The sequence below is a fragment of the Anolis sagrei genome, chromosome 4 (genome assembly GCF_037176765.1).
Source record: "Anolis sagrei isolate rAnoSag1 chromosome 4, rAnoSag1.mat, whole genome shotgun sequence".
Classification (NCBI taxonomy): Eukaryota; Metazoa; Chordata; class Lepidosauria; order Squamata; family Dactyloidae; genus Anolis; species Anolis sagrei.
In genome coordinates this window covers 163,728,167-163,747,675 of record NC_090024.1, presented here as the reverse complement: position 1 = coordinate 163,747,675, position 19,509 = coordinate 163,728,167, and positions in this window count along the sequence as shown.

Sequence of the window (19,509 nt, the reverse complement as noted above, 5' to 3'; positions counted from 1 at the left end):
GTTCAGTGGGCTTTGACCTTGAGTTTGGGAGTTGTAGTTCACCTACATCTGGAGAGCACTGTGGACCCAAACCACTATGGATCTGGACCAAACTTGGCACAAATACTCAATATGCCCAAATTTGAACACTGGTGGAGTTTGGGAGGAACAGACCATGACATATGGGAGTTGTAGTGCTTGGATTGATAGTACACCTACAATCAGAGCATTCTGAATTCCACCAATGATGATATTGAACCAAATTTGGCACACAGAACTCCCATGACCAACAGAAAATACTGGAAGGGTTTGTTGGGCATTAACCTTGGACCCAAACAGTGATGGATCTGGACCAAACTTGGCAAGAATACTCAATATGCCCCAATGTGAACACTGGTGGAGCTTTGGGAAAATAGACCTTGACATTTGGGAGTTGTAGTGCTTGGATTTATAGTTCACCTACAATCAGAGCATTCTGAACTCCACCAATGATTAAATTGAACCGAACTTGGCACACAGAACTCCCATGACCAACAGAAAATACTGGAAGGGTTTTTTTTGTTTTTGTTTTTTTCTCCTTCAGTCACTCCAGGAGACTATTGTTATTACTATTATTATAAAATTCAGTGGGAAGGAAACCCCAAATCCAGCCCCCATCTTTCTGCCAAGATAGAATTACTCTTCTATTATTATATACCATCTTCTATTTCATCATCATCATCATCATCATCATCATCATCATCATCATTATACATTACACAGGATACATATATGTGAAATTAATTAATTCATTAATTATGTGCATGTGTTTTGGACTAGGAGTCTGGAGACTTGGATTCTAATAAATGGCAATGGAGTGCCACGGGATGACCTTGAGAGAGACACACTTTCTCAACCTCAAAGAAGGCAAAGGCAGACTCCTTCTGAAAATATCTTGCAAAGAAAATCCAGTGCTAGGTTCATCCTGGGGCCCTTCCAGATGGGCCCTATATCCCAGGATCTGATCCCAGGTTATCTGCTTTGAACTGGATTATATGAGTCCGCACTACCAGATAATCTGGGATAAACAGAAAACCTGGGATCAGATCTTGGGATATAGGGCCTGTCTGGAAGGCCCCTAGACCCCTTCTACACTGTCCTTATAACCCAAGATCTGATCCCAGGTTATCTGCTTTGAACTGGGTCCAAAGCAGATATGAGTCCGCACTGCCAGATAATCTGGGATAAACAGAAAACCTGGAATATGAGGATTTAAAGATTGAACTGCAAAGACTCCAGCACAAGCCAGTCAAAGTGGTCCCAGTGGTGATGGCACACTGGGTACAGTGCCTAAAGACCTTGGTCTGCATTTAAAACCAATCAGGACTGACAAAATCATGATCTGCCTGCCAGCTGCAGAAGGCCACCTTACTGGGATCTGCACGCATTATTCACCTATACATCACACAGTCCCACGTGTGATCCAATACAACTTTCTGCCCCATATAACAACAACAACAAACCCACAAACAACAACAGTAAGTCAAAGTTATAGCAGGTTCCCTCATCCTTTCTGCCCCATATATAATAATAATAATAATAATAATAAGAAGAAGAAGAAGAAGAAGAAGAAGAAGAAGAGGAAGAGGAAGAGGAAGAATATAACAACAACAGTAAGTGAGGCCAGGAAGTTCTTGGATGCAGAGGGGAAGACTCCAACTCCCAGTATTCCGCACAGCCTCAGGCCCTTTCCTTGTAAGCAGGTGACTAGAACTGACCTTCCTCCCGGAACTTGAACAGCTCGTGCTGCTGGAGGCACACGGGCGCCTCCTCGCACATAGCTGCTCTCGCCTCCTCCCGCATGCACGCACGCACAGAGTGGAGGGGAAACACACGAGCCCACCTTCCCAACTGTGGGGCGCATGCGCAGAGCCAGAAGGGAGGCCGCGGACTCTGTGTAGCCTTCAAGAGGGAGAGGGAGGCAGAGAAAGCTTGCAGAGGGGAGGGGGCATTTACAGAGGCGCCTTTTTTGGCGCCTCTGGCCAAAAAAAACTATTCAGCAGTCGCTTACCTAGCGTAATGCAAGAACCGCCCCTGGGTCTGGTGGGCTCCTGGAGAAGATTGGATTATTGCAGCATCTTTTTCTCTCTCTTCAGCAGTTGCAGCATCCATCCATTTCTTTTTGGAAAGTTTCCTAGGCTTCTCCTCCAGAGAGGGCCCTGATGGGAACTCATTTTCCCAGCAGCACTTGCATGGGGTAGGCATTGAAAGGTCTTTGAGTTCCTCTCACAAGATAATGGGAGTTGAAGTTCTCTCTCTCTGTTTCTTATCCAATAAAAAGCCTGATTGTGTCCATGCTCTGATTGTCTGAGAATGTACACAACCAACAACTACAATTCTCAAAACCCTCTCTTGCGGTTTGTCTTCTTTTAAAAACTGTTATGATTAAAACTTTTTAAAAATACATGAATTGTTTTGAAACTTGACAGGTCTGCAGTTGTAAATGAGGTCTAAAACTGAGATAGGTTTCATGCAGATAGGGCTTAAAATGATTGAGGATTGAGCTTTTAAAGTTTCCCATTGTAGCCAATAGACCACATCTTTGCTGAATGAAAACGACAACACCCAATTCAAGTAACTTCCTGGTAAACAGAATGAGGGGTAGCCATAAATAGACCCCAAAACGGCATGCATTTTTGGCTGAATTGCACACCTCTAGTTAATTAACCTATCTAGTCATGTAAAGTTTCATAATTTTACTCCAAAAATCTACCAAAAATCTGGGTTGACTTATCTATGGGTTAATGTGAGCACTGTGCCTTAAATCTTATTTTAAAAGGAACCATCACCTTCTCTAAATTGAGTGAAAAAAACCAAGAGCTTAGTGTGTCCTGTGAGAACCTAAAAGAAGCAACGATCCCCCCTCTCTCTACCATGGTGTCACTTTTGACCTTTTTAGATGCTTGGGCAGAGAAATGGTGGTGGTCACCAAGGGGAGCTGATCCCCTAAGGCTGCAGTGGTGCTTTCCCCTTTTTGAGGAATGACATTCAGCTTATTCACGTGTCATATCAAAATCTATAATTCTGACCCACAAACCTTCTCTCAATTTATATATGAGATCAACTTATGCAGGAGTATATGTGGTGGTTAGTTATTAATTTGGAACTATAAGTTGGTCATTGATGCAAGTACATAATCATATGTCTTTCTACAATCACTACCAGGTTCTTTTTGTGAAGTCCACATTTTCTAGAAATCCTCTTTCTCTTGTTGTTTGTTTTGTGTAACTTGTTGTGGTGTTTCCAACTTATGGTAACACTATCATGGAGTTTTCTGGTTGAGATTTGTTCAAAAAACCATTGTCTTTCTCTAAAGTGGAAACAGTGTGACTTGCCCAAAGTCTCCCAGAGGGTTTCTATGGCTGAGCAATTCTGAAAGTCCAGCACTCAAAGCACTAGCCATGCTTATTTTCTTTTCTTACCCACAGCATCATAAATTCATTTTTATTTCTAAAAATCCTGTTTAAATTATAACCAGGCAGGAAACATTCATTTTAATTATATAAATATGAATTCTACTACTTTCCTCAATGCACTCCTCATATGGAAAGTGTCTGCAGTGCAGTTTAACAGTTCTCACAAGAAAACTGTAAGCAACCTGGCAGATTTAAAACAGATCAGTAAAGCAGGTGTGTGTAAAAGCATCATATGTAGCACAATCCCATGTTTATGTGCTTGGCAAGATCACTGTCCCACGGATGTGCTGCTAATGTATCCCATTTCTCATTAACTAAGAAAATTGACAGCTGTGTTCCATTCTATGAAATTCTCAAGTAGCAAGTGTGCATTAATAGAACATTTGAAATGACAATAAGAAGTGAAACAGAATAGAATATAGGCAAATAAGAGTGCATCTACTCTATAGAATTAATGTAGATTGACACCACTTTGGCTGTTGTGACCTAATCCTATGGAATGATGGGGGTTGTAGTTTTACAAGGTCTTCAGTCTTCTCTGCCAAATAATGCTGGTGCCTCACCTAACTACCACTCTCATTGTTCTATAGCATCAAGCAGTTAAAGTAGTAGCAACTGCATTAATTCTACAGTGTAGATGGACCCTGAGGCTGTCTAGTTCTGTTTGTATGGAGACAAGCCTAAGTGAAACATATCCATGATAAAAACTATTTAATAAAAATATTAACTGATTATCTAGATTAGAAATCTGTAGATAGATAAGGTTAACTATATATTATTTTTAAAAAGAAAATATTAATGTCTTAAATTGGAGTTTTACACCAATATTTTATGCCAAAGCCAAGTTGTTAAATACATTATTAATTAAAGGAGCCGCAATGATAAATAGCCAACCAATTTTATTTTACCCACTTGAGGTGTGATCTTGTGGATTTTTTGCAAAATTACTTCTCACTCTTTAAAAAAAGACATTCCTTGGGGTTGGTAAGTTGCTATTACAGAAGCATGAGTAGCTAGGAAAGAACAGTGATGTTTTTCACATGTAGGTGGTTAATGTTCTCTACCAGACACTGCATGTTTGCTTCTTATCTTTCCCAAGGAACGAAATTTTAAAGCTCTCCAGCACAGAGCATTTGTTAGATTGACATGGGGATCAGTAAACTAAAGGAGAAAAAAAGAGATAAAGTAAAGATATAAGATTATAAGGAATGATGGATGGGTAAAAAAGAGAAGAGTTTTTTCTTGTTAAGATGGGTGAGGAATGAGTTTGTTTTTTGGGCACAAGGACAGAGTGGAATAAACTAATACATGTGAGTTTTCAACTATGCTCTTTTCTTGTAAGGCTATTATTTCCATAATGTGTGGGACCAAGCCTTTGGGGCAATGCAATGAGGCAATAATAGAATGGTATCTTAAGATGGTTTTTAAGCAACTGATTTTAAAGTGGATATAAGTGGTTTTAATGTTTGTATATATTTATGGTTTTATGTCCCGGCATTGAATGTTTGCCATATATATGTTGTGCTCTGCCCTTAGTCCCTGCGGGATGAGAAGGGCGGAATGTTGTTGTTGTTGTTGTTGTTGTTGTTGTTGTTGTTTAAAGTCCTTGGGCCCTTTTGCACTACACAGTTATAACACTATGCATCATATAAAATATTTTACCTGACACAGACATAATCCTGCTTTTTTTCACCATGGGATTTTACGACACCACCTTACATTCCTTCTTTCTCAAAGTTTTCCAAAGGAATATTTTAAATCTGTTCCATTTTATCCATAACTCTGAACAGCAATTAAAGAATTGGCAAGCATGAAATAGGAATATTTCAACAGAACAGAATATCGGTAACAATCACATCAAAAGTTTGTAGTTCAGAAGGATTCAAGATAGTTTTGTCAAGAATGCAACTAAAAACTATATGTAACTAAAACCACTTCGTGATAATAAGAAATCAATTGAAAAAAAATACTTTAAATCTAAGAACTGTATAATACATGCATCTTTATATTTCTATTCTTTATGAAATATGTTGTATTTACATTTTTAACTATAATTTACTATACTCAGCTATAGTATTATGATTCCATTTTAACTGCTATAGCTGCATTTTATGGAATCCTGAAATTTGCGGTTTAATGGGGAGTGCTCCAAATCCTCAGTTAGAGAACACACTCTGCAAAATACAAGTTCTAATGCATACATTTGAAAATAATAATGATAATTTACTTCTCTTAAAGAACCTGAGCTATGTTATTCCTTTTTTATTACTATAATCAAAATATAACAGTATGTCAGAGCTAAACCACTGCTTGCCAGTGTAGTAAATAATTTATGTGGCTAATAGTACTGGTTTGAGGCATTAACATATTAGTTAAAATGTTCCTCTATTATGCCATGAATTAGTGTCATATTCCTTTGGAAGTAGAGAACATTTTATTTGCACTGGCTACAATAGTCATGAACATTTCTATCACCAAGAGAAGTAATTAAATTCTTCCCTTGAGTCTCCTCCGGGTAATCTACATTTTATGTAGAAAAATTTGCAAAATCTTTGATCTAGGTCTAGGCTTCTCTTCTCATTTGAAATCATTTAACTTTCATCAAAACCTGGCTAACAAAATTTTCTCTCTCTCTTAAAGGTATTTGATCTACACTTTAGAATATTCTAATCAATTCTCAGAAGATTTTGCTCTCTTGAAGCCAGCTTCTTGAGGATCATGGTTAGAGCAAACCAATCTTCTCTCAAATTTCTTCAGCACTTAAATCTTTGTCCTATTCCCCACAACACATAGCACTGAAAGAAACTTTTTGTTACAAAATATATTCATATATTCAGATTAAAAAATGTAAATATAGGACAAATTCAATGTAGCAGCAAAACAATCTAGAGTGAATATGCATCCAGTCAAAATCACAGCAAATTTAAAATTTACCAACCAACAAATGAACAGTTGGCAGGAATCCTGTATGTAAGAACCATTCTGAATTCTGGTTTGACTACCACCACCAATCTCCATTTTCTCACAGCAGTTGCAGTGCTTGCTGAGGATTTATGCCCCTGTCAGTCTGCTATGAACAGAAACAAGGTCCTTGTTACAATTCCCTCCTTTTCGGGAACAGCAGCTCCACTGTCAATTGCATTGATTTCTACCTGACAGTGAATATGTAACAGTCATGAGTGAATAATTGCAGGCTATCCATTCTTAACTGTATTATATGTCCAAAATATCAGAACAATGACTTTAGATAAATTTTAGGATCCTCCCAGCGAGTTGGTCACCTACTGTGGAAGTCTGATCTAGACTAACCAGACCAAAATATTATCCGGAATGTAATCTTCTACTAGGAAGTAGTAACATTTTATGAACAAGTAAATGTTTCTCGCATTTGCATGCAAATACAGAATACTGTTTGACTAGAAATCAGCCTTTTTGAAAATCTTCAGACAGACATAATGTTTCTACTGGAAAAAAAAAATCAAAGAAAGATAATAAGATAGACATGTAGTTCTATTGAACATTTCACACCAAAGATTGCATTTTGATTTTTCCCCATTATATGTAATAGGTTGATTGCTTTAAAACACTTTATTTATATTCCACTTTATCTTTCTGGAGGGACTCAGAGCAGATTACAGTACATACCATTTAACATGAACAATGACATTCAATATACAAATAGGTAAAAGTCTTCTCCTTTTTATCGATTTCCAATGTCTGGAGGCAGGCCCGTAGCCAGGATTTCGATTCGGGGGGGGGGGGGGGGCTGAGTTTCGGGGGGGGGGGGCTGAGTCTGAGTGAAAGAGGGTCTACCCTAGCAAACCTTTTGTTTCATTACCCCAATACCCCCATGCATATGGGATATATTGAGTATGGTGATCAGATCATGATATGAATAAACATAACAGTTTCAATAATGCACCAGTAAGACCTTTTCGCGAACCACCATGAGAATTTCGGGGGAGGCTGAAGCCCCTCAAGCCCCCCCCCCCCCCAGCTACATGCCTGTCTGGAGGTGATGCTCAACTTTTGACCATGGGAAGGTGCTGTTGTTCCATTTTTATATGCCAAAGGAGCCTGCTGGCCGTGGCCTTTTCTGATCTTTTGCTGGCATGTCTGCATAGGGCGTCCTTTTACCTTTCCACCAGAAGGCGGTACCTATTTATCTACTCGCATTGCATCCTTTCAAACTGCTAGGTATGCAGAGAGCTAGAACAGACAGTTGAGTGCTCACCCTGACTCATGGCTTGAACTGTTTACTCTGAAACCTCTTTCCCAGAGAAATGACTATGACTGTCTTTGAACTGTAATCCCATTTCAGGATTCTGATATGGGACATAAGGCCCTTCGGGCACTGCTAGACTGTACATCCAATCATCCCTGGGCAGCATAGTCAATGGTGAATGATCATGGGAGCTGCAATCTGACAATAAAAACAGAGCATCTTATTCTTCCTTCCTGGCATTGCAGAATGGTTCAAATATATTAACAAGATCCAATATCATTATTATTTTCAGGAAGATAATTCTTGTTTTAAGGAATGTTCATCCCTGAGGATATGCAATTTCCTTGTGTAATTTTATTTAATGTGGCAGAATTCTCACAGTCAATTTGCACAGCAGTCCTCTTGCTGGAATACATATAAATCTTGTCTGAAAGATTTATCACACATTTATCACAAGTCAGCATACAGAGAAGGTAGCTTACCATATTTACACTCAAGTTGACCAACAGGTTTGTGTTTTCGCAGTTGGAGAAGATCTCATCTTTTACAATGTACTGGATTTTTATTAGATCTTTTTATTGTGCTATTGATTTTTCTATCATTTACAGCTAATATTTTATATCATCTGGCCTGAACTGGTGCTTTGAATCCCAAACTGGGGAAAAACCAGATAACTACTACTCTTTGTACTCCTGAACAGGACTGTCATTAATTGAGTCCATATCACTTTTTTTGTGGACTATTAGAAAAGTGACATCAAGAAAGAAACAATACAACACAAAACAATGCTCTCAACTATTATAAGGATGCCATAATAAAGCACTGAAATCAAACAAAACAGAGATTGGCAGTAAATAACTATTCTTTGTAGTTTCAGGTTGTTTCCAATTTATGGTAATTCTAAGGCAAATCTGTCAGGGGTTTTTCCTGGCAATATTTTTTCAGAGAGGTATTGCTTTTGTTTCCTCTGAAGCTGTGAGAGTGTACCCAAGGTCATCCAGCTGGTTTCCATGGCAGAGTATTCAAACCCTGTTCTCCAGAGTAATTGACAAACATGTAAACCAATACACAATGCTTACTTAAACTATGGTCAGCCTTACAAAAACATCTACTGTTTTGTGATAGATCTATTGCTCAATCCTATGCAATATTTACAATGATCAACAATGGGAAATTATTCTAGGCTTACATTGGGCAGAAAGGGAGATAAGCCACACTATGGATGTAAAGAATCAGGATATACTTTATATCTGTGCTAGTGAGTAACTATTTGCAAATGACTGTATGTATATGCTTTCAGGTTGCTTGTCATCTTTATCACACCAGTCTGTTGCCTCGTTGGAATCACGTTGTTTAAGCAAATGAAAAAATGTTACAGTAGCAAACTCTTTCACATCTTAGCACAACTGCACTATGATGGTAATAATAATAATAATAATAATAATAATAATAATAATAATAATAATCTTTATTTATACCCCCCCCCCCCCACCATCTCCTCTAAGGGACTTAGGACGGCTTACAGAAGCACTACAAGTGCCAAACATAAAATAAACAATATATAAACATATAGATGATATAACAACATACATTTACAATAGCAAACATGCATAAAATGACACATAATTTTTTTCCTAAAATTCGTACTTTGTTGATGTGAATTTCTATGATCAGTTTTCACAGCCTCGTTTTCTACTCATGTTTACACTATTCAGCATATTGTGCACTGTGTGTTTTTTAAAATATATATTTTTCTTTCTCCCCAATTTTGCCACAATTGTAGAGTCACACAGTTTTGGTGTTTTTGTAAGACCTTCATCGACTTTGCAATACCAGGATTTCAGAGAAAAGGAATATCACATATGGAAGAATGGCAAACAACAGTGATACTGGATTCATTGACAGTATTTTCCCATCAATGAAAAGATGATCCCAATCACAATTCAGGTCAATGTGACTGTGGAGGAACCACAAAGACATGTGGTAAGCCCTCTCAAAGCCACTTTTATCCTGCCATAATTGTGGTCTGTAAGTCTCATGTGATAACATCTAGGGCCACCACACACAATATGTAGGACCACCCCACAAAACACCTCAATACTTCATAGCACTGAGATGTTCGACACATCCATGTTATCACACCAGGGCTTTAAAGTGGGCAGCCCCATATTTCTACTGCCTGCAGAATTCTGGGATAGGTAGTTTCAGGCTGGGCCTTTTGAATTCTCAGCTACAGAGATCCTCGCCTTCCCAAACTACAATTCTCAGAATTCTGCAGGTGGCAGAAATGCAGGGGTGTCTACTTTAAAGCTCTGGTATGATCGCATCATATACTGAAATCTCTTGTGTCTGTTGTTGCCGTTTACCTTCAGATTGTTCCCAACCTATGGTGACCCTATCAGGGATTTTTCTTGATATATATATAAGTATATAATGAAGAGACCCTTTGAGTAGAAATCAAGAATAGCTTCTGCTTTTGCAGTTCTACAAGAAGGTCCTATGTGTGAGAACAGAAGCAAAAGCAGTTATAGTTGTATTCTGCAGAAGAAAGGGGGTGGGTTGCTGCTTCTATAGGTTTGGATACCTCTAAAGCAAACATAGTGGTTCCAAATTCATTATGCTGCTTTCTTGTACCAGAGGAGAACTATAGATAAAAGTACAAACATAAGAAAGGTGAGGTAGGCAGTAAATGTATGTGCATTGCCTAATCATTAATTGGAAGTACATCAGGTTTGCAGTTTGTTGCTAACCAGGGTCTCGTTTCTGGAAAATGGCACCAAAGATGGATACAAGCATCCTTCTTCATAAAAATATAATTCAAAAATGTTCAAATTGCTTAGTGGCTGATATCCAAAAGAATTTCAGTTTATCCATTTTCCATTTCTCCCTGTATGTGTTTATAGGCAAACATGTGTGCTGAGGAAAAAGTGATATATGTGGTGTTTGTTCTAAAACAAGGGCTGAATTATGATCTCAATTATTATTAATGGCATTCACATTCTTTGGAAATGAATTTTGTTTTCTTTACATTCATCTTCAATGACTACTTAGGAACCTACCTTTAATTACTTCATTATACTTTGTTGGCTGGTAAACAAACATTCATCTTTTTTAATTCTCAGCTGCTTTCTATTCTCTGCACATTTATGTACAAGAAAAAGGACAGATTATACACTCTGAACATAATGCCCACTAAATGAAGAATATTCTTTTGTTTAATAACATGATGTCTTCTACCAGTTTGTCAATTATAAGTTGAATATCCCTTATCTGAAATGCTTTGGATTAGAATTATTTTAGATTTTAGATTGTGTATGTGTGTTTGAATACAATTATGTACATATAGTAGAGTCTCGCTTATCCAACATAAACAGGCTGGCAGAATGTTGGATAAGTGAAAATGTTGGATAATAAGGAGAGATTAAGGTTATGATTTTACAAATTAAGAACCAAAACATCATGTTTTACAACAAATTGACAGAAAAAGCAGTTTAATACACGGTAACGTTATGTAGTAATTACTGTATTTACGAATTTAGCACCAAGAGCTGTATTGAAACAGCTGTGGATCCAGGCGGGAGACAGATTGCGTTGGATAATACAGAATGTTGGATGAGCGAAGGTTCGATAAGCGAGACTCTACTGTCATTAAATATCTTGGAGCTTGGACCAATCACAAAATTGATTTATAATTCATATATATATATAGACTATTTTAAATAATGTTGTGCATGAAACAAAGATTGTGCACACTGAACCACAAGAAAGCTGCCACTCTCTCAGCAGGCCCATAGCCAGGATTTTGTTTTGAGGGGAGCTGAGTTTGATTCGAGGGGGGGGGGGCAAGTCTGAGTGAAAGAGGGTCTAGCCTAGCAAACCTTTTGTATCGTTACCCAAATACCCCCATGCATATGGGATATATTGAGCATGGTGATCATATCATGATATGAATAAACATAACAGTTTAAATAATGTACCAGTATTCTCGCGGAACATCCTGAGAATTGCCTGCTCTCAGCTACCCAGTTTGGATTTTGGAGTATTTTGGATTTCCTGTTTTTAGATAAATGGAAATGGCATTTGCATTTGTTTGAAGATATTCAACAACCACATGTGTTAGGCTATACATATACTAGGTTACAAAAAATGGGATCAAGGGACTCAGATGCCCGAGGTGGAGCAGAATATGATTAAAGTGAAGGTGCTTTGAATGCAATTGTCCTGCTTCTTGGCAGGGGATTGGACTGGATGGCCCACGAGGTCTCTTCCAACTCTAGGATTCTATAATTCTATGATTTTAAGGTGTGCAATGTAACACATTTTGTCACTTGAGAGAGACAATCTCATAGATACTAGTCCACATTCCTGATGATAAAACTTGATCACAACAAATTATACAGCATTTTTCTGCCCTCATGTTACCCCAAACCTCTTGAGGTCACTGCAGAGAAATAATAAACTTTTAAAAAGGATTAGCATAATTAAAATTTAGTCTAAACTACCAAGATAAACCAATGCCTTAAATGTTTAGGACTTCTCTATGAAGTCTAGGTTCTGAAGGCTTGGCATTTTTCAGGCATTTTAAAGGTCATATTATGCAAATGAACATTGCTCAATAATTAACTATATAAAATGCATTTTAATATAATGTGCAATCTTAGCATATTAATTGCACATTTTTCTATTTTTTCTTTTACTGTATTTCAATTCTGCTCAATTTCTGTAAAAATTGAATAGCCTAGGGACTTAAAAAAACCCTTATGCAGTAATATGGGACATTTTAGTTCTTCATAGTCAAATTCACATAGATTTAGACTTATAAGATAGGCATTTTATATCATTGTCACCTGAAGAGATTTAAATGATGTGCCCAAGTTTCAGCCATCTGGTTTGTACAGTTATTTTTTTTTTAACTAGGCTGAAAACTGTCTTCATTATCTAGGGATGCATGTACACTGTAGAATTAATGCAATTTGACACTATTTCAACTGCCATGGCTCAACATTATGGAAATCTGGGACTTGCAATTGTGGCACTGACACTCCTTGGCAGAGAAAGCCAAAGATCTTGTAAAACAACAACTGCCATGATTTCATAGCATAAAGCCATGGCAGTTAAAGTGTTATAACATTCATTAATTCTGTAGTATACATTAATCCATTTTAGAGCAACCGGTGGCGTTATTTAGGGATGCCCCAGAGCCAATGGAGTATACAAATAATGATATAGTGTTAAAAAGTCTCTGAACTAATCTTCACAATAAGCACCATGTATTACATAAACTAAGAAACAGCTAAGAACAGTAACTAGGGGTATCAACTAGCAAAGGAATACTAGTCTCCCACTTATATGAAGTAGCATTTAATTGACAGAGAAACTGTGGCTTCCAGGTTCCAAGTGCTGCCGCTACACAGCAATGGTGACCCTGAAGAGACTAGGAAATTCACAAGACATCTGGGATTTGACAACAGGTGTGTTGCGCAGAATCACTGACAAATTGACTGCCTTTGGGAACATGTAGAATACATTTGTTGAATAGCTTCAAATGTGGCACATAGTAGGGATGGGTCTTGCCCATACTCGTTATTTTCATTCTATAAGACCAGTGAATTGTATCATCAATCAATCTTTTTGATGTTGTTCTTTAACACAACCATGAGCAGCAACACAGAACATATGGGTCTTCTGTCATTTTATTCAGGTTTTGCATGCTGATGTGCTTTGTTCGAATGCTCTTTTTAGGATAAACTTACAATGGTGATGAATGCAAAATGACAATAAAAGTAAAGCTACAAAACATATATCATAATAAAATCCCAAATGACACAGAATGGAGCACTGAAGAACATTATGGAACACTAACTTGAATTAGTCATTTCCACATGGGCAGCAAATGATTGGTCTGAATAATGCATAGCATAAGAAGTCTCAAAAAGTGTAAATACCTCTTTGGAATATAGGTGGGTTGTAGTGAAAAGTGAAAAAGATTAAGATGCAGAGGTTGTGTGTATGTCTTTTTGCGTCAAGAGTGCTGCCACGGATCCATGGCTTTCTTAATTGCACTGATGTAATCTCCCAACAGGTATCTGGACTATGCATTTTTTCAGAGATATTTTGAAAATAGATACAAGATATTTGATCAAAAAAATGGGCATGAATTTTGGGATGGTACCATGAGTTCAAAGAGCCAGTGCTTTGAACATTGGACTCTGAACCTGGTGACTAGAGTTCAAATCCCTGCTCAGCCATACCTTTTTTTCCCCTCAGCATCAAAGGAAGGTAAAGCCAACCCCCTGAACAAATCTTTCCAAGAAAAGCTCATGACAGCTTATCTGTGGATTAGAAATGACATGAAGTCTGACAACAGCAACAATCCATGAATTGAACTCCAGGTTATGCTTTGAAGTAAGCATCACATTATACTTTTTCATATTTCTCACTCTTTTGAAACAAAGTAGAGGCATGGATTTTTGCTATTCATATACAAAGCCAATAGTACTCTCAAAATCCACATCTACAATTCACTCCCCTAGGACCTCATCACAATGAGGTTTTTACCAGTCCTACGATCTGAAGAGAAACCAGAGTATACTCTATTTTTTACCAGTCCTAGGACGCTTCCAAGACATTACGAGGATCGAGCCTGTGGAATCCCATCAAATGACATAGACCTACTTCCGGCAGGACTCTGTCCCCAAACTGTGCTGAATGTGTCTTTAGAGGGAAGGAGAACATGGGAGGCTTCCTGTGTTCTCATTGCCAGCAATGAGGCAAACACAAGGGGAAGCCCATCAGTGATGCTTCCCACCCATATGATGGAGAAGGTGCTGCTGTGGGCTGTGTTGGGCATTGGGTGACGGATTCCCCCCGCTGTTACCTGCATTAGGCGACTTCATGTGACAAGGTCCTGATAACTTTCACATCAGATGGGAGCTCTTTCACACTTCAGCAATGGTTCCTAACCTGTGGGTCCACAGGTGTTTTGGCCTACAACTCCCAGAAATCGCAGCCAGTTTACTAGAGGGTTAGGATTTCTGGGAGTTGAAGACCAAAACATCTGGGGACCCACAGGTTGAGAACCACTGCACTACAGCATTATGGAAATATGATTCCACTTTAACTGTTAGGCCTGTATCCAATGCAATTCTAGGGTTTCTAATTTGGTTAAAGGCATTATGAGTTCTGACTTAGAATTCTGAATATCTCTCCTAAAACTGGAAAGTCATTGAAGATTCTGGAAGAATAACTTCCAAACTCTGTTAAACATAGTGCTGTTTCTAACCCCAAACTAATCCCATTTCTTGCAAGATGGAGGCAAAATTGCTAGCATGATCCAAGCTAGGGGATTCTTTTATAAAATTATTTATAAGAAGTGCATTACATATTGTGCTGGCATTGGTTCTTCCAAGAGAGGTTGCCAAAACATCTAATAATGACTGATCACTTCCAGACCCCCAAAATGTGTCTTATGTATACTAAATATGGGCAGTGGTAACAAAAGGACTAATACTTACTTTTGCCAGATGTTGTCATTTGTTGATGTGGAATGTGGGTTACCAAAATAGAAAAGAGTGCTGTTTTCTTTCTCAGACTTGACAATGAGAAGCTCAGTCAATTTTCAGAACAAAATCTGAACAGTAATTGTATTATGTTGACCCAGAACACCATACTTATATTAATTAGATCAAATTAGCAGAAGAAGAAAGTCTGTTTGAGCTAATATCGATAATAAATTGAAGAAATACACAAGTTATCATTATCATTTTATGAACGAAATCATTTCTCAGAATAGAAAGATGATTGAAAAATGAGCTTTGGAAAGGTCCTTTGTGTAGCTTTGAGCTAGCTCTAAGCAAACTTTGAATAACATTGAAATGAAATCCATTAAATATGCCAAATAATATTGATCTTTTCCCCAAACTATAACTTTTGCAGAACTAGGAATTTGATCAAAGCAAACAGCTAATCAGTTTGCCAATCTCACCCTTCTCCCAGCTGTGTGCTTCTCTGAGTTTTGGGTGGAGCTCCATGGTGTTCACTGCTGTCATCCTTCTTGAACACCATGGTCTTTCTGAATTTTCAGCTGCCTGTATTGCTGATATCAAGATAAGACTCATACCAATGTGGACTGCTTGCCTACAAATGGGAATATAATTGATCTGTTCCAACAATTCAAATAATTAACTCTGTCGTATTGTGGAGCCAGGCTTCAAGCAACAGCTGTTCACATGTCTCCTCTGATCAGCATCTGATGAAAACTGTTATCTTGTTAGTGACACTACTTGCTCTATGAATGGAGAATGATATTTTGGACAATGTGTACTAGCCATATCCAGCTGATGTTGGCTTAAGTTGGGTTGCACATGTGGGCTCATTGTACTTGTGGCAATACATTAAAGTATACAGAATTGAAGGAGAAACCCACATTTTCTGCATATGTTGGTATTGCAAATTACAATTACAAAATGTGTTTCCAGCAGGGCACATTGATGACTTATGTTGTGCTTTATTGGTGTTCAGGATAGGGCTTATACTGAAACAATGTAGGATCTCAGCTAAAGACTTTCTTATAGAAAATTCTGATAGATAAAAATTCAACAGCTACTACTTTCTCCACCTCTACATATCCATTCTCTACACAACCTACATCCAGTGAATTTGAATGTGCTTTTCCTGCATGCAGAGGGTTGCACAAGATGTCCCATGTGGTCTCTTCCCACTCTATGATTCTATTATTCTATATCTGCTAGACAACTGGTAAAGGTTCAAAGCTACTTTCAGAGAGAGAAAGAAAATACCATCAAAGGCTGGTGATGCATGGGATGCATGTCTGGTAGTCACACAGGGTTAGTGTAAGCCCATTCTAAGACCTAGGAAGCATTGCACTGGAGATAGAAATTGTGTGATTCATATGACACACAGCTTGCTTCCAGTAAAAATAACCTATTTAGTTCCTACAGCAACAGGGTTCTCTTATACAGATACGAAGTTTCCACTGGTTCTGAATTCACCTTTAACTGGATAATAGGAATGGATTACCTAAAGGAGCTTATTGCAAAAGCTGTTTTTCAAAGGCTGACTGCCAGTTTCAAATTCTCTTGAAGAGACAATAGAATATAGCAAATTTCAAGCAGAGTAATTAGAGGAAATTATACTATATAGAGTGTTATCAGCTCAATTTAATAGTGTCAATTCATGCTTGAATCAGTTCTTTGGGTTTCAGTCAGGATTCTTTCTTTGCTCTATCCATATTTCCTTTGGAGCATGTGGGTGGCCAGACACATGCTTTAAAGAAGCATTGGAATATATTCCAGTACCTTACAAAAAGTCAGAAGGTGGGCTTTACTTTTTTACAGTCTTGCGTATCACTATGATTTTTCTCTCACTTTAGTAAGAGGTCTTATGGTTTCAAAGTTTATGGCTGGCAGGCCATTTTCTATAGTAGTTCTATAACAAGGTGGGCAAAATGGGGGTTGTAGCCAACATACTGTTCTTAGGGCCATTCCTGTGGCCACTCAGCCCCCCCCCCCCCCCAGGGATCAGAAACATTGCTTGCAAATGTCCCAAAATGATCTCTGTAGGGTATGGAAAGCACTGGACTTCTCAGATGTCAAAATGAATTTTTGCAAAATTGTTCAAAATTTATTTACCTGAAAGAACCCAGGAAAGCCCTATATTTGCTATAAGGGCACATGAGGACAAATTCTCCTGGAAAGTCAATGTTGCCCCCTAGTCTTCCACACTTGCCCAGATTTGCTTTATAGCATGGAGAAGGATTATTTTCTTTCTTTCTTTCTTTCTTTCTTTCTTTCTTTCTTTCTTTCTTTCTTTCTTTTGAGATCCAGTGAGATGTAACGGAATGGTTGAAGCATTTGACAACAGCTAGGAAGAATTGAGTTTAAATTGCTCCTCTTTCGTGTTATTTATTGCCTCTGCCATTCTCTTTCAACCGAACCTATATTTTGTGGTGATTGTGAGGATGCTTTTTAAGAAGAGAGAACTTGGGACCTCATCACATGATGCTTGAGCTCCATCCTAGGACTCTTACAGGACGGAGCCTGGATTTATTTATTTATTTATTTATTTATTTATTTATTTACCTTACTTGTATACCACCGTTCTCAGCCCGGAGGTGACTCACAGCGGTTTACAACAACAAGAGACAGCAGAATTCAATAATACAGTATAAAAGCAGTTATCAACTTAATACAATTACAAAATTAATAAACAATAAACAATTACCAATTACTACAATATCCATGGATGGAGCCTGCCAGAACCCATCACATGACATAGGGCTAGTTTTGGCAGGGCTCCATTCTGGCTCCATCCTGGAAGCATCATTGGACGGAGCCCTAAGAACATGAGTGGCTACCCATGTTCTCATTAGGTAAGCTGGGGACAGCGTGGGGAGAAGCTGGGCAGCAATACTTCCCCCTGTGTGATGGGGAAGGAGGCAATGCAGGGTGAGGGACGACAGTTTCCCCTGCTACCCACCAGATATACTCCCCTGCCCCACAGATGTCCTTGCTGTCCTCCAGCTTGAGGAGCTCAATGTGATGAGGTCCTTTGTAGACTTATCTGAGCTGCTCAGTGATTGGGTGTCCCAATCAATTTCCACAAATGGCATCAGATATCATAATTAATAACCATATTTTCCTGTGTGTTTAGCATCATTAGCATAGACATTTTTAAAAGCCCAAATACTGATACAAAAGCCACCATCTCAGCATAGAAAAAAAATCAAAGTTTAAAGTAAATACACTTTCTGTGCACAACACCATCATGCAGCATTGTTTGCTATTGCCCGGGTATCATCAGTGGAATAAACTATTTTGATCTGGTCATCACTGCTAATTTTCTCCTGTTGAAAATACCTTTCATATGAATCACTACTTTTTGGGTTTTAGGCTGACTTAGAGTTTTAGAGGCAAACCATTCATCTACATGGGATCACATTTAATAGAGAGATTACAGCTACAAGCTCAATTTTGTCTAGGTCTAAAACCAAAGCAAGCCCCAATTAGAGTAAATCCATTGAATCTGTGGAACACAATAAAGGTTGACTTCTCAGATCACCATCTTCAATGGGCCTACCCAGCTTGTGAGTAACAATTGGATTCCGGACTCCATCTATATTACAATCAATAGATGTAACTAATTCATTAGTTCAATCTGTCTGTAGATTATCCTGCTAGACTGTAATTTTAAAACACCTTGCATTCTGCAAATTTTGATATTTTGTGATGCCAGTTAAAATTCCAGTATATTGCAGGCTACACAAATGCCTACACTCAGACTATGGGATGATGTTGTATGTTAACGATTTGGAGAATATTTAGCACACATTAAAGACAAAGGAAGTAGATTTCATTAAGATTAATTTTAGCCACTGTCTCTTCCCAGAACAGACAGAACTTTAATTTTAGCATTAACCCCAATTTCCTTTTAACTCACGTATTGATTTTAAGATCTATTCAAACATCTGAGAAAAACAGAAGCACCTGCATTTACTTCCAGATTCTCAGGCTCTGCAGATTAAACATTTTAGTTTAGAATGTTTTGATGAAGTTGAATGGAAATATCTGGAAATTGTCCATGACATTTAAATGTCAATAAAGAACATCACATAATCCACCTGGAATTCGTGTGCTCACCAGATGCATCTGATTGAAATTTCACACATCCTCTGGATTTTAGGACCAACTGATGTTTGAGTTCATTCAAAACATTTTATGTGGTTGCATGTTGTTCAAATTGTACACAGAGAAATTATCCTTGCAGAATAATTAAAAAGCAATCAAAGAGATTATTTATCAGGTTTTTTATGTCTGTCAGGAGGACTTGGGA